Raw genomic sequence first — 12,483 nt, forward strand, 5'->3', positions numbered from 1 at the left:
AAACACTCCGGTTTTCACTCTTGCGTCGGCACTTTGTCTCCCTTTGGGAGAATCGCGCCCCTGCTCTCCATTCCCTCCTCTGTGTGCACCCTCAAAAGTATAGTGGGATTGGTGGCCCTTTCACATTGTCTTGATCATTATCCCATTCAGTTTCTGCAAAAGAAACTTGGGTTATTCAATACAACATTATAAACATGCAACAATTTACAATAATTCTGGAGACTTGCTGGCTGCATTGCAGGGCTTCACTAGATTTATTCATGCATCTAAAATGAGGCTTCATAGTTCATGTGGTCTGCTTTATCACACTGCATAAAGTCCAAGGCCTCATTATATTATTCTTCCCCATTTTGTAGTGAAAACCTTAATCCATGACTTCAAAGAAACATTCTGTTTACCAGTTCACTACCCTGATATATGGGGCACGATTTACCTTCCGCGTCCCACCGGAATCAGGACAGGACGTGGCCGATAGATCCCGTGAGAAGCTTCTTCCAGGATTCCAGACGGTTGATACGCCCCGTGAGATCTAATGAGAACTCGCAAGACATTGTGATGTGGGTGGGATCCAGACTTGCATAGTTAAGTGAGCTTAATAGACCACTTAACTATGCCGACACCGAATCAAACCAGCCCCCGGAATTTATCGGTCTTGCTGAGGAGACCCCAGCCAGACGCCATTTAGCACTGGCCCCACAAACGGGGACCAGGCAGAACAGCATTTAGGAGGGTTTCCCAGGTGATCGGAGTCCTGCAGCTGGTTGACCTCTAGGCAGGGTGGCACCCTGGCACTGCTGATACCACCTGAGCGCCATGGCACTGCCAAGGTACCCAGGTATCACTACCAGGCTGGCGGGGAGACTGTCTGGGTGCCAAACTGGCAGTGCCAATGTGTCCAGGTAGCATTTTGCCCGCACCAAGGATCGGGCCCGGGGGTGCTCTATTTGCATAAGCTGGGGTGCAGGGGGACTCAAGGATCTCCAATAGGTGAGCTGGGATGTTGGGGGGTCTGGAGGTTGCGACAGCGGGTCGAGAGATCAAGTGCCCTGATATCTTCTTGCACTGACAAGCAGAGCTCCTCAGTGCAGGTAATGCGACTGAGTATGGCCTCGGCGGGGTGTTCCCCACCAAGGCCCGAAAAATAACCGAGTTCTGTTCAATAGCGGGGTCGTTCCTGGTGCTACAAGCCCAAAATGGGACTTTTTTTTTGTTTGATCGCGCGCATGGTGTTGTGTAATGATACCTGGTATATTACACTAAACATGTCATGGCTGCTTTCTGGATATCAGTCATTACTGTGCAGGTCAAGGTGATTTTAGCAGAAAACAGTCCAGCAAACGGATTATGCCACCAGGAAGCTATTGCCCATTTAGTTGCTGAAGGCTTTTGAATCCTGTCTCCTATGTTATAAAAGAGTTCCTGGTCTGTTGTTCAATAAGGGAGTTGACAGAATCAGCACTGGCAGATCGAAGTTCTGTCCTGCTGTATGAATAACAGCATGCATTTTCAACCACTTCAACATTGTGTCAGGGGATGTCCAAGAATGGGAATGACCTTTTTTTAAATACAAATATCATCCTAAATAAATGCATTGATCCTTTCCAAGGACAAGTCCTTAGCTAATCTTTAATAGTTGTTTTGTGTCGTAAGTTGTAAACCTTTGCAGTTTATCCTGGGTAAACATTTACACTCAGTTTTAATGATGTTCTGTTTGTCTCTTCTAAATTTATTTTCAAGTTACAAACTCGAATACCATTTCCACAAATGCTTTCTCCTAAATCACTGAGATTCAGACAACATGAGACTTCAGTGTAAGATAGCAAGGTCACCACATTCGAATCCTGACTCGGTACTGCAGTGACATTGCACTGCTCACATACAACTAATATCCTGGTTGCCTAGATACACAGCACCTATGCATAGAATACTTGACATGAATGGATACAAGTTACATGACTTTAAAGCAAAGATTCGAGATTTACTCAGTCACCTTCAAGAAACCCACGTGGAGGGATTTGAACTCTGTGACTTGGTGTTTCATCAAATGAGTGCAGCCAAGTCCAGTGAAAATCTAACTTTTGTGCGCATACATTTATCTTCCCATCCTGAAGTTTCCATGGCAATGTTGTGGATGGTGCTGCTTAATGTTGTGATAATTGTAATCCTCATGCTGCTACTGGTGGATTAATCCAAAATTCATTGATAAAATTAGCAAAGAATGAGCCTTTTCATGGAACTCAGACAGTTAAAAGCTGTTTATAGATATTGGTGTGGGTCAGGAGTTCAATTTGCATCTTAAATTTGCAAAGCTACTAAAAGTACAAATTTGCAATAAGATATCCACATATTTGTGCACTAGCACTGTGGTACAGAATGCCTCATGAGTGAAAGGTACAGTGAAGGCCATAAAAATAATTCAGACAGCTTCACATTGCTCCAAGTAGTTATGAGTCCTAAATATATCCAATGCAGGACGCTGCACCCCATAATCAATACATTGGTCCGGACTTTCTGGAGTTGAGGTGACTCAACAACCCTTTAAAAATGGCGAGTGGGAGTCCTGGAATCCTGTCGCGATTCCCAAGCTGTCTGCTTTTCACAAGTGCCTTTCAAGGGTTTGGTATAGGTTAAAAGCTCCACACCCTCCAATCCCAACCTGGCCGGTTCCACTGCAGTGATGGACATGTGCTGGGTTCGCAATTTTCATGTAGTTATTCCAGGTTTTAAAGAGTTACGGTTCCAGGCCCCTCAGGGATGTCGTGAACCCTAGTCTGCATGATGGAATCTTTGAAAAGGTGAGTTCATGCTCCCTGCATGCAGTGGTGGACTCTCTGGTTGGTGCCAGAAAGGGCTGGTCTAAGAAATTATCCTGAAACCATTCCATGAGTTCTTCATCTAGGCTCCCTTTACCCACTGATTTTTCCAGTCAATGTAAAGATTAATATCCCCCATGATTATCATCATATCTTTCTGACAACTCCCATTATTTCTTCCTTTATACCCCTTCCTAACATATGGTTACTGCTCAGGGGTCTGTGCACCACTCCCACAAGTGACTTCTTGCCTTTATCATTTCTTATCTCCACCCAAACCATTCCTCCATCCTGGTTTCCTGAACTCGTCATTTTACTCCACTGTGCTCATGTCATCATTAATTAACAGAGGCACCCCATTAGCTTTTCCTAGCTTCCTGTCTTTCCAAAATGTCATGTACTCTTCACTATTCAGATTCTAATCTATGAAATCCTGAAACCATGACATAGAGTCATATAGTTCAGAAGAGGCCATTTGGCCCATCGAGTCTGCACTGACAAAACTACGCTAAATATACATCAATCCCACTTTCTAGCACTTGATCCATAGCCTTGAATGTTACGAGATTGCAAGTGCTCATCCATGTAATTTTAAAGGTTGTGAGGTTTCCTGCCTCTACCACTCTCCAAGGCCGTGCATTCCAAACTCCCACCACCTTCTGGGTGAAAAAATCTGTCCTCAAACCCTCCTCCAAACCTCCTGCCCCTTACCTGAAAATTATGCCCCTCGTTATTTATTTATTTATTTTAAAATCTTCCAATTAAGGGGCAATTTAGCATGGCCAATCCACTTACCCTGCACACGTCTTTGGGTTGTGGGCGTAAGACACATGCAGACATGGGGAGAATGTGCAAACTCCACATGGACAGTGACCTGGGGCCGGGATCGAACCCGGGTATTCGGTGCCATGAGGCAGTAGTGCTAACCACTACGCCGGCCTACCGCCCATACCTTTCGTTATTGACCCTTCAGCTAAGGGAAACAGCTGCTTCCTATCCACCCTGTTCACACCCCTCATAATCTTATACACCTCAATCAGCTCCACCCTCAGCCTTCTCTGCTCTAAAGTAATTGTCTTGGCTGATAAAGGCAAGTATCCTGTATGCCTTCCTAACTACCCTATTAACTTAAGTGTCCTGCCGTCTTTAGGGATTTGTGGACAAGCATCCCAAGATCCCTCTGAGCTTCCTAGTGTCCTGCCATTCATTAAGTGTTCCCTTGTCTTGTTACTCCTTCCCAAGTGAATCACCATGCACTTTTCAGGGTGGACCACTTAGACATGAAGGCCATATACTTTAAGTTTATAAACTCTGTACCTACTGGAATCATACCATCTTTGTAATGGCTATCAGATTGTACTTATTTATTTCTATTTGCACTCTCAGTTCATTTGTTTTAATTTGAAAATTATATGCATTCAGAAACAGAGCTTTAAGTTTTGCCCCGTAATTATTTTGTAACCTCTAGCCTTTTTAGTGTCCAGCTCTTCATACTCTCTATGCAGAACATCTTTCCTAGTTCCAATTGTATCATTGGTAGCTATATGGACCACAACAACTGGCTCCTCCCCACCCCCACCTCTACTGCAAATTTCTCTGCAACCCTGAGCAGATGTCCCAAACCCTGACACCAGGCAGGCAACACAGTAATCTGAACTCTCGCTCTTTGCTACAAAAAACAATGTCAACCACCACCCCCCTCCCCTCCCCCTCCCCCCTCACTGTATTGTCCCCTGCTGCCACTAGATTCCTTTTTGGTCCCCCAATTTGAATGGCTTCCTGTACCACAGCACCGTGGACACTTTTCTCATCCACCCTGCATCCCTCACTTTAATCCAAACAAGCTGAGGGAACCTTAAACCTATTGTACAATTGCAAAGGCTCCTGCAGTCCTGCCCTCTGGGCCCCTTTACCTGTCTCACCTGATATCACACCATCCTGTCCCTGACCACTGACCAAATCCGCAGACCTTATCCTAAGTGATGTGACTGCCTCCTGGTACCTTCAAGGTAACTTTCCCCCGCCTGATGTGTTGCAGTGTCTGCAGCTCAGCTTCCTGCCCATTAACTCTGAACCAAAGCTCCTTGAGCCACAAGCACTTACTGCAGACGTGTTTGTCCTGGATCACAATATTACCTCGGAGCTCCCATGTGTATCAGCCTTGAATCATCATGGGTCCTCCTATCCTTAATGTGTTTTAATTAATTACTTAATTATATTATTCACTTTTCCATTTTTATATGTTTTATTAAATTTACCACTAGTTGGTATACCTTAGAACTGGAATAGAACAAAATACCTCCTTCCCCTCCTCACCAAACTCCTCCACTCACCAAACTCCCAGGTACTCATTTGCCTCAGACATTTTGTCTGGATCATTAAAACATTCAAGACTGAGTTAGATAGATTTTTTATTCACAAGGGAGTCAAGGGTTATGGGGAACAGACAGGAAAGTAGAGTTGAGACTACAATCAGGTCAGCCGCGATCTTATCAAATGGCTTGAGGGGACAAATGGCCTACTCCTGCTCCTAATTCTTCTGTTCTTGCCATTACACAAACTGGATGTGAACATTGGCAAAATGGTGACTTTTGACCTTTTCCCCATGTCAGTTCTAATTCATGTCTTTCATCTCCCATGGGTCTTCAAGTGTAACACAGGAGCTGGAGCAGGATGACCCCAAGGAGTTTGCATAATCTGAGGAAGTGTCATCACTTGCCTCAGGTGAAGATAACCTCACCTTGGTGGGATGTCCAAGGGAGACAGTTAGGTTCTTACATGGTGAGCCTTGCATCAGAAGTGAGCAGAAGCAGATGCTAGAGACAGGGGCAGCAGTACAGAGTTCATGTCATAGGACGCAGGACCACTCCAAGCTCTGCTCAGCTTGAATCAAACATTGAGCCTCGAAGGTTCATCCATGAGTAGCATGGGGCAGCACAGTGGCTCAGTGGTTAGCACTGCTGCCTCATGGCGCCGAGGACCTGGGTTCAATACCTTCCCCGGGTCACTGTCTGTGTGAAGTTTGCACATTCTCCCCTTGTCTACGTGGGTCTTACTCCCACAACCCAAAGATGTGCAGGGTAAGTGGTTTGGCCACACTAAATTGCCCCTTAATTGGAAAAAGGTTTTTAAAAAGTCCATGAACAGGACGATTCTTGAGCATTGATAGAAAAATGTGTGTGGTTGTGTGGTTCAGTCAGCATTTCTGGAGACAGGGCACATCTTTGGAGAAAGATTGAAAGAGTCCACCCCAGTATGAACACCATGATGTCTCAGGCATTTGCACTGTTATCCATCTCCATGGAAAGAGTTACCAACTGCATGGAGCATCAGACATAGCAGGCAAATATGTGTAGGCTTACCCCCACCAATGATCTGCACATCCTGTCTGCCAAATTAAATAGAATGGAGGAAAGCCTTGTTTTGGCCATGCAATGCCTCACTGAAGTGCAGCAAAGTGCTTGTTCATCAGCTCTTGGTTAGCCAGGAGGGTTGGGTCTGCCATGAGAGACCATGAGAGGCACAAGTGGGGATTCTGCTCAAGGTACACCATGATCCAGGTTGGAGGGGATAAATGGCATATTCCTGTTCCTATTTCTTAGAATCTTATGGTCTTCTCATCCGTTACACCCCACCTGTTGAGTCAGAGACCCTGTGCAGCCTCCTGCCCAATAGCTGAGTCCGCTCCTGCACAGGAGATTGCCACATCTAACTGTACCTGTTTTAAGTTAATTTACAGATTGTGGGAGTCACTGGTTAGGTCAGCATTTATTGCCCATCCATAGTTGCCCTTCAGAAGGTGGTGGTGAGTTGCAGTAGGATATCTTTGGTATGGGGGAAGCCCAAATATAATTGGGTTTAGTACTGGGACGGAAGGAGGAGATGCCTCCACTAGAAGCCTCAAGGGTCCAGTGGTCACTGAACCTCCCTTCCCCACATTGACCTCTCCCTCGATACTCCAATCCTCCACTCTTCAACCACCTGCCCTCAGCCTTCCCTACCCTCCCTGACCAGAGACCCCAAAAAATTAACTTTGCTTGCACTCTTGGTGAAGTCCCACTACTGTCCACTGCAGTTTCTGGCGCTGCAGGGATTAGAGATCTGCTGATCAAGAGGGGCAGAAATCCAGCCTGCAGCCAGTTACTGGACATTGGAGCATGAAATGGCTGCAGGGCAGGTAACGTCAGAAGGGATGTGTTCCCCGCTGACTCTTTGGATGGCATGGCTGGAATTCTGAAATATAATCAAAATTTTGAAAACACATACTAAGCCTGTTGTTCTCTGAAAAGAGAAGACCAAGCACCAGATAAGCCTTTGTACTTATCATTGAACAGAAAAATTCTGCCCCCAGATCTCAATGGAATGTTGTGTTAGACCACTTCAATGGATGAGTTTGCAAAATAGTATCACAGTACTGTACTGGTATTTAGTTGCAGTTTGCATGGGGTGTGGTTATACAAATTACAGCCGGTATTTTTAGGTTTGTGTATGTACATATCTGATAGCTACCCAAATTCAGACTCCGTTGTGTGAGAAGTCAGTAGTGGAACGGAGCGGTGGGTTAAGCACTGTTTTGTCATCAGGCTTCACATACTCAGGTTATCCACAGCTGAATCCACAGCGGCTTCTCTGGCAGCTAGGTGAGCAGACTGAGTGGTCACATCAGTGGCAGGATTCACCGTCGGCCAACTCTGGAAACGGGAAACATGATTGGCAGAGAATCGCGCGTCAGCCAAAAATCGAGGCTAGCGCCAGGTGCCCGACGGAATGGCATGCTCCGAAACCTCGACAACGACATCAATGCATTCTGCGCTGCACATACAGTAAACGCTGTTGGCATGTCATTAACGGGCCCGTCCCAGTATTCTCCGGGGGTCCCATGATGCTCTGCCTCCATCAGGAGGCATGACCAATGGCAAGGTTCACTTGGTTTTAAAAATTGGCACACTGGTGCAGTGGCTGCAGAGGGAGACAGTGGAGATAGGACAAGTTTCCCAGAGGCGCAAATGTGGGCTGCCAGTCCGGCCACTGCCATGGCTGGCAGGGGTGGGGTGGGGGGGGTTGCATCTACCAGGGCTGGGGGGGAGTAGGGGAGGGAGACTAGGGGATGGGCCATTGCACCAGGGTGACATGCAGGGGCAGGGACTGCAGTGCAGGCTGGGGCCACCGTGCAGTCCGTTGGACCTAGCTGGGCATGAGGGTACACACCCTGCTAACATGTTTGCCTTTCACTCCCTGCTGACAATGGATATCAAAATCCAAACAACAGTGGTTGTCCTCATCCTAGTTACTGCAACCCTGGGGGATGTGCTGAGGCTGTACAAACAGGAGCTGCTTGGGGAGGCCACTGCAGCAGCGAAGCCTGTCCCAGAGGAACAGGAGCTAGCTGGTTGTGATGGAGAGTCAACAGGCCAAGGAGGAGGTGAAAGGAGGCGCCGCGTTAGGCGTCATGTGTACCGGCAGCGCCTGTCATTCGAGGACCTGCCGTTCAGGGCATGTCGTCGAAGACTCCAACTGAGCAGGGGGACAGAGTGACATATCTGTCAGATCATGGCGTACCTGGAGGCGCAGGGGTATGGGGGAGGACACCCATTCCCAATGGCCTTCAAGGTGACAGTCACCCTGAACTTCTTTGCCATGGCGTTTGTCCAGGCACAGAGTGCGGATCCGTCTGGGATCCCACAGACCTCGGTACACAGGTGTATCCACGCCATAATGGAGGCCCTATATGCCTGGTCAGTGCAATATGATGTGTGATGTACTCTGGGATAACACAGGCTGCAACTGGATGCAGCTTTAACCAAAAGATTCCAGACGTTGAAGTTAGTTCAATCTGATTTATTGAACCAGTAGCACAGTTAGCACAGTTCTCTATGAGTTCGACTCTCTGCTAACCCAAGTGTGGTTACTCTGACTGACTGAACCAGACTAGCTCCTAGTAACGTGCTGGAGGTGTGATACACCCTGACTCACTCTGTAGATGTTCATCAGTGGAAAGAGGCGGAGTGTGAGTGCCTCATGTCTTTTATAGTGTGACACCACTCCTGAGTGTCCTGCCTGCTCATTGGTCATGTCCTGTTCTCTGTGTTCATTAGCTGCCTGCCTGTGTCTGTCTGTATATCATTATCTGCATGTCTGCATATCATGACATCACCGGCCTTGTTTTGCTTGAGTGAGAGCATAACGAGGCCAGAGACACTGGGCGGGATTCTCCGATAATCGACGCGTTGGCCGGGACCCAGCGCCAAAAATGGTACAGATCACTCTGGCGTCGGGCCCCCCCAAACAGCTCAAATTCTCCAGCCCAGAATGGGCTAGTAGCGGCATGACGCCATTCGCGATGGCGCCACCCGCCGCGGACGCACGGCATCTGATGTGACCATCAATTCATAAGACACGTGATTGGAAGTGAACAGTGGTTTTAATAACCTTACAACAGAGCCTGCCTGCGACGAAATGAACTGGCAGCAGGCTCACGACTGCAGAGCTTTATACTTCCGGTTAGTGGGAGGAGCCATGGGCAGAGCCAAGGGTGGAGCCCAGCACAGCACAAACTCCTCATCTCCCCCTATGGGCAGAGCCGCGCAACGGCTCGTATACAGAGCCCACAAGGACACAATACATATAATGGGTCTATCTGGATTTCCAAAAGGCCTTTGATAAGGTGCCACACAGGAGGCTGCTGAGTAAGGTGAGGGCCCATGGTGTTCGAGGTGAGCTACTGGCATGGGTTGAGGATTGGCTGTCTGACAGAAGGCAGAGAGTTGGGATAAAAGGTTCTTTTTCGGAATGGCAGCCGGTGACCAGCGGTGTCCCACAGGGTTCAGTGTTGGGGCCGCAGCTGTTCACCATATATATTAATGATCTGGATGAAGGGACTGGGGGCATTCTAGCGAAGTTTGCTGATGATACGAAGTTAGGTGGTCAGGCAGGTAGTGCTGAGGAAGTGGGGAGGCTGCAGAAGGATCTAGACAGTTTGGGAGAGTGGTGCAGGAAATGGCTGATGCATTTCAACGTGAGAAAATGTGAGGTCTTGCACTTTGGAAAAAAGAATCCAAGCATAGACTACTTTCTAAACGGTGAGAAAATTCATAATGCCAAAGTACAAAGGGATCTGGGAGTGCTAGTCGAGGATTCCCTAAAGGTAAACATGCAGGTTGAATCCGTGATTAAGAAAGCGAATGCTATGTTGTCATTTATCTCAGTAAGAAGTCTTACAACACCAGGTTAAAGTCCAACAGGTTTGTTTCAAACACGAGCTTTCGGAGCACGGCTCCTTCTTCAGCCGTGCTCCGAAAGCTCGTGTTTGAAACAAACCTGTTGGACTTTAACCTGGTGTTGTAAGACTTCTTACTGTGCTCACCCCAGTCCAACGCCGGCATCTCCACATCATGGTCATTTATCTCAAGAGGGTTGGAATATAAAAGCAGCGATGTGCTACTGAGCCTTTATAAGGCTCTGGTTAGGCCCCATTTGGAGTACTGTGTCCAGTTTTGGGCCCCACATCTCAGGAAGGACATACTGGCACTGGAGCGTGTCCAGCGGAGATTCACACGGATGATCCCTGGAATGGCGGGTCTAGCATATGAGGAACGGCTGGCGTTCCTGGGATTGTATTCATTGGAGTTCAGAAGGTTAAGGGGAGATCTAATAGAAACTTACAAGATAATACATGGCTTAGAAAGGATGGACGCAAAGAAACTGTTTCCGTTAGGCGAGGAGTCGAGGACCCGTGGGCACAGCCTTAGAATTAGAGGGGGTAAATTCAAAACAGAAATGCGGAGACATTTCTTCAGCCAGAGAGTGGTGGGCCTGTGGAATTCATTGCCGCAGAGTGCAGTGGAGGCCGGGACGCTAAATGGCTTCAAGGCAGAGATAGATAAATTCTTGATGTCGCGAGGAATTAAGGGCTATGGGGAGAATGCTGGGAGGTGGAGTTGAAATGCCCATCAGCCATGATTGAATGGCGGAGTGGACTCGATGGGCCGAATGGCCTTACTTCCACTCCTATGTCTTATGGTCTTATGGTCTTATGGAACACACTGTGAATTACTCGGTTTATAATTCACCACATTCACCCCCTGTAAAAAAATCAAATCCGGCGGGGGTGATGGGTCTACAAATTGAGCCGGTCCGGCAGCCGAGTCGTCCTTTGGGATCGGCGAAGCACCGGAATTGCAGCCTCTTCTGGTGGCTGGGTGGTAGCGGTCAGTGAGGGTACTATGGTGGACTCCGTGTGATTCGTCCCGAGCTTCGTACCCGACTGGTTCGACTGCTGACGGGGAGCGCCGGAAACCCATAGCCGCGGGGGCACGGAGCACAGGCAGTGAACCTGTAGGAGCGGGAGTGCAGGGCGCGGAGGGTTGTGCGGGGTGTAGTGTGAGGGGTACCTCGGAGGTAGTAGTGGTGGGATTGGATCCTGCAGGCGCCAGGTCCCGGAGAGAAACAGTGTCCTGACGGCCGTCAGGGTATTCAATGAAAGCGTATTGAGGGTTGGAGTGGAGTAGGAGCACTCTTTCTACGAGTGGGTCAGCTTTGTGTGCCCGGATGTGCTTCCGGAGGAGAACCGGGCCTGACGTCTTCAACCATGCTGGGAGCGAAACCCCCGTGGTAGTGCCCCCAGAAAAAACAAATAGCCGTTCGTGAGGGGTCTGGTTAGTGGCTGTGCATAGGAGGGACCTAATAGCATGGAGCGCGTCGGGGAGGACCTCCTGCCAATGGGTGGTCAGGAGATTTCTGGACCGGAGGGTCAGTAGGATGGTCGTGTTCTCCCTCTCCACCTGCCCGTTCCCCCTGGGGTTGTAGCTGGTAGTCCTGCTCAAGGCGATGCCCTTGTCGAGCAGGTACTGACGCAGCTCGTCGCTCATAAAGGACGAACCCCTGTCGCTGTGTACGTAGCTGGGGAACCCGAACAGGGTGAAGACACTGTGCAGGGCTCTGATGACTGTGTGAGAGGTCATATTGGGGCACGGGATAGCAAAGGGGAAGCGGGAGAACTCGTCGATGACGTTCAGGAAGTACACATTCCGATTGGTCGAGGGGAGTGGCCCTTTGAAATCGATGCTCAGGCGTTCAAAGGGCCGGGAGGCCTTTACCAAGTGGGCCCTGTCTGGTCTATAGAAGTGCGGCTTGCACTCCGCGCAGATCGGGCAATCCCTGGTGATGGCTTTTACCTCCTCGGTGGAGAAAGGCAGATTTTGGGCTTTGACCTAGTGGGCGAGCCGGGTGACCCCGGGTGGCAGAGGTCATTGTGGATAGCTTTCAGGCGGTCGTCATGCGCGCTGGCGCATGTGCCGCGGGACAGGGAATCTGGGGGCTCGTTGAGCTTCCCCAGTCGATACATAATATCGTACTGGTAGGTGGAGAGTTCGATCCTCCACCGCAGGATTTTATCATTTTTAATTTTGCCCCTTTGTGAGTTGTCAAACATGAAGGCAACCGATCTTTGGTCGGTGATGAGGGTGAACCTCCTACCTGCGAGGTAGTGCCTCCAGTGTCGTATATGTTCCACGATGGCTTGTGCTTCCTTTTCGACTGAGGAGTGTCGAAGTTCCGAAGCGGAGAGGGTTCGGGAGAAAAAGGCGACTGGTCTCCCTGCCTGATTTAGTGTGGCTGCGAGAACGACCTCAGAGGCATCGCTCTCCACCTGAAAGGGTCGGATTCATCCTCT

The sequence above is a fragment of the Scyliorhinus canicula genome, chromosome 5 (assembly GCF_902713615.1).
Source record: "Scyliorhinus canicula chromosome 5, sScyCan1.1, whole genome shotgun sequence".
NCBI classification, from domain to species: domain Eukaryota; kingdom Metazoa; phylum Chordata; class Chondrichthyes; order Carcharhiniformes; family Scyliorhinidae; genus Scyliorhinus; species Scyliorhinus canicula.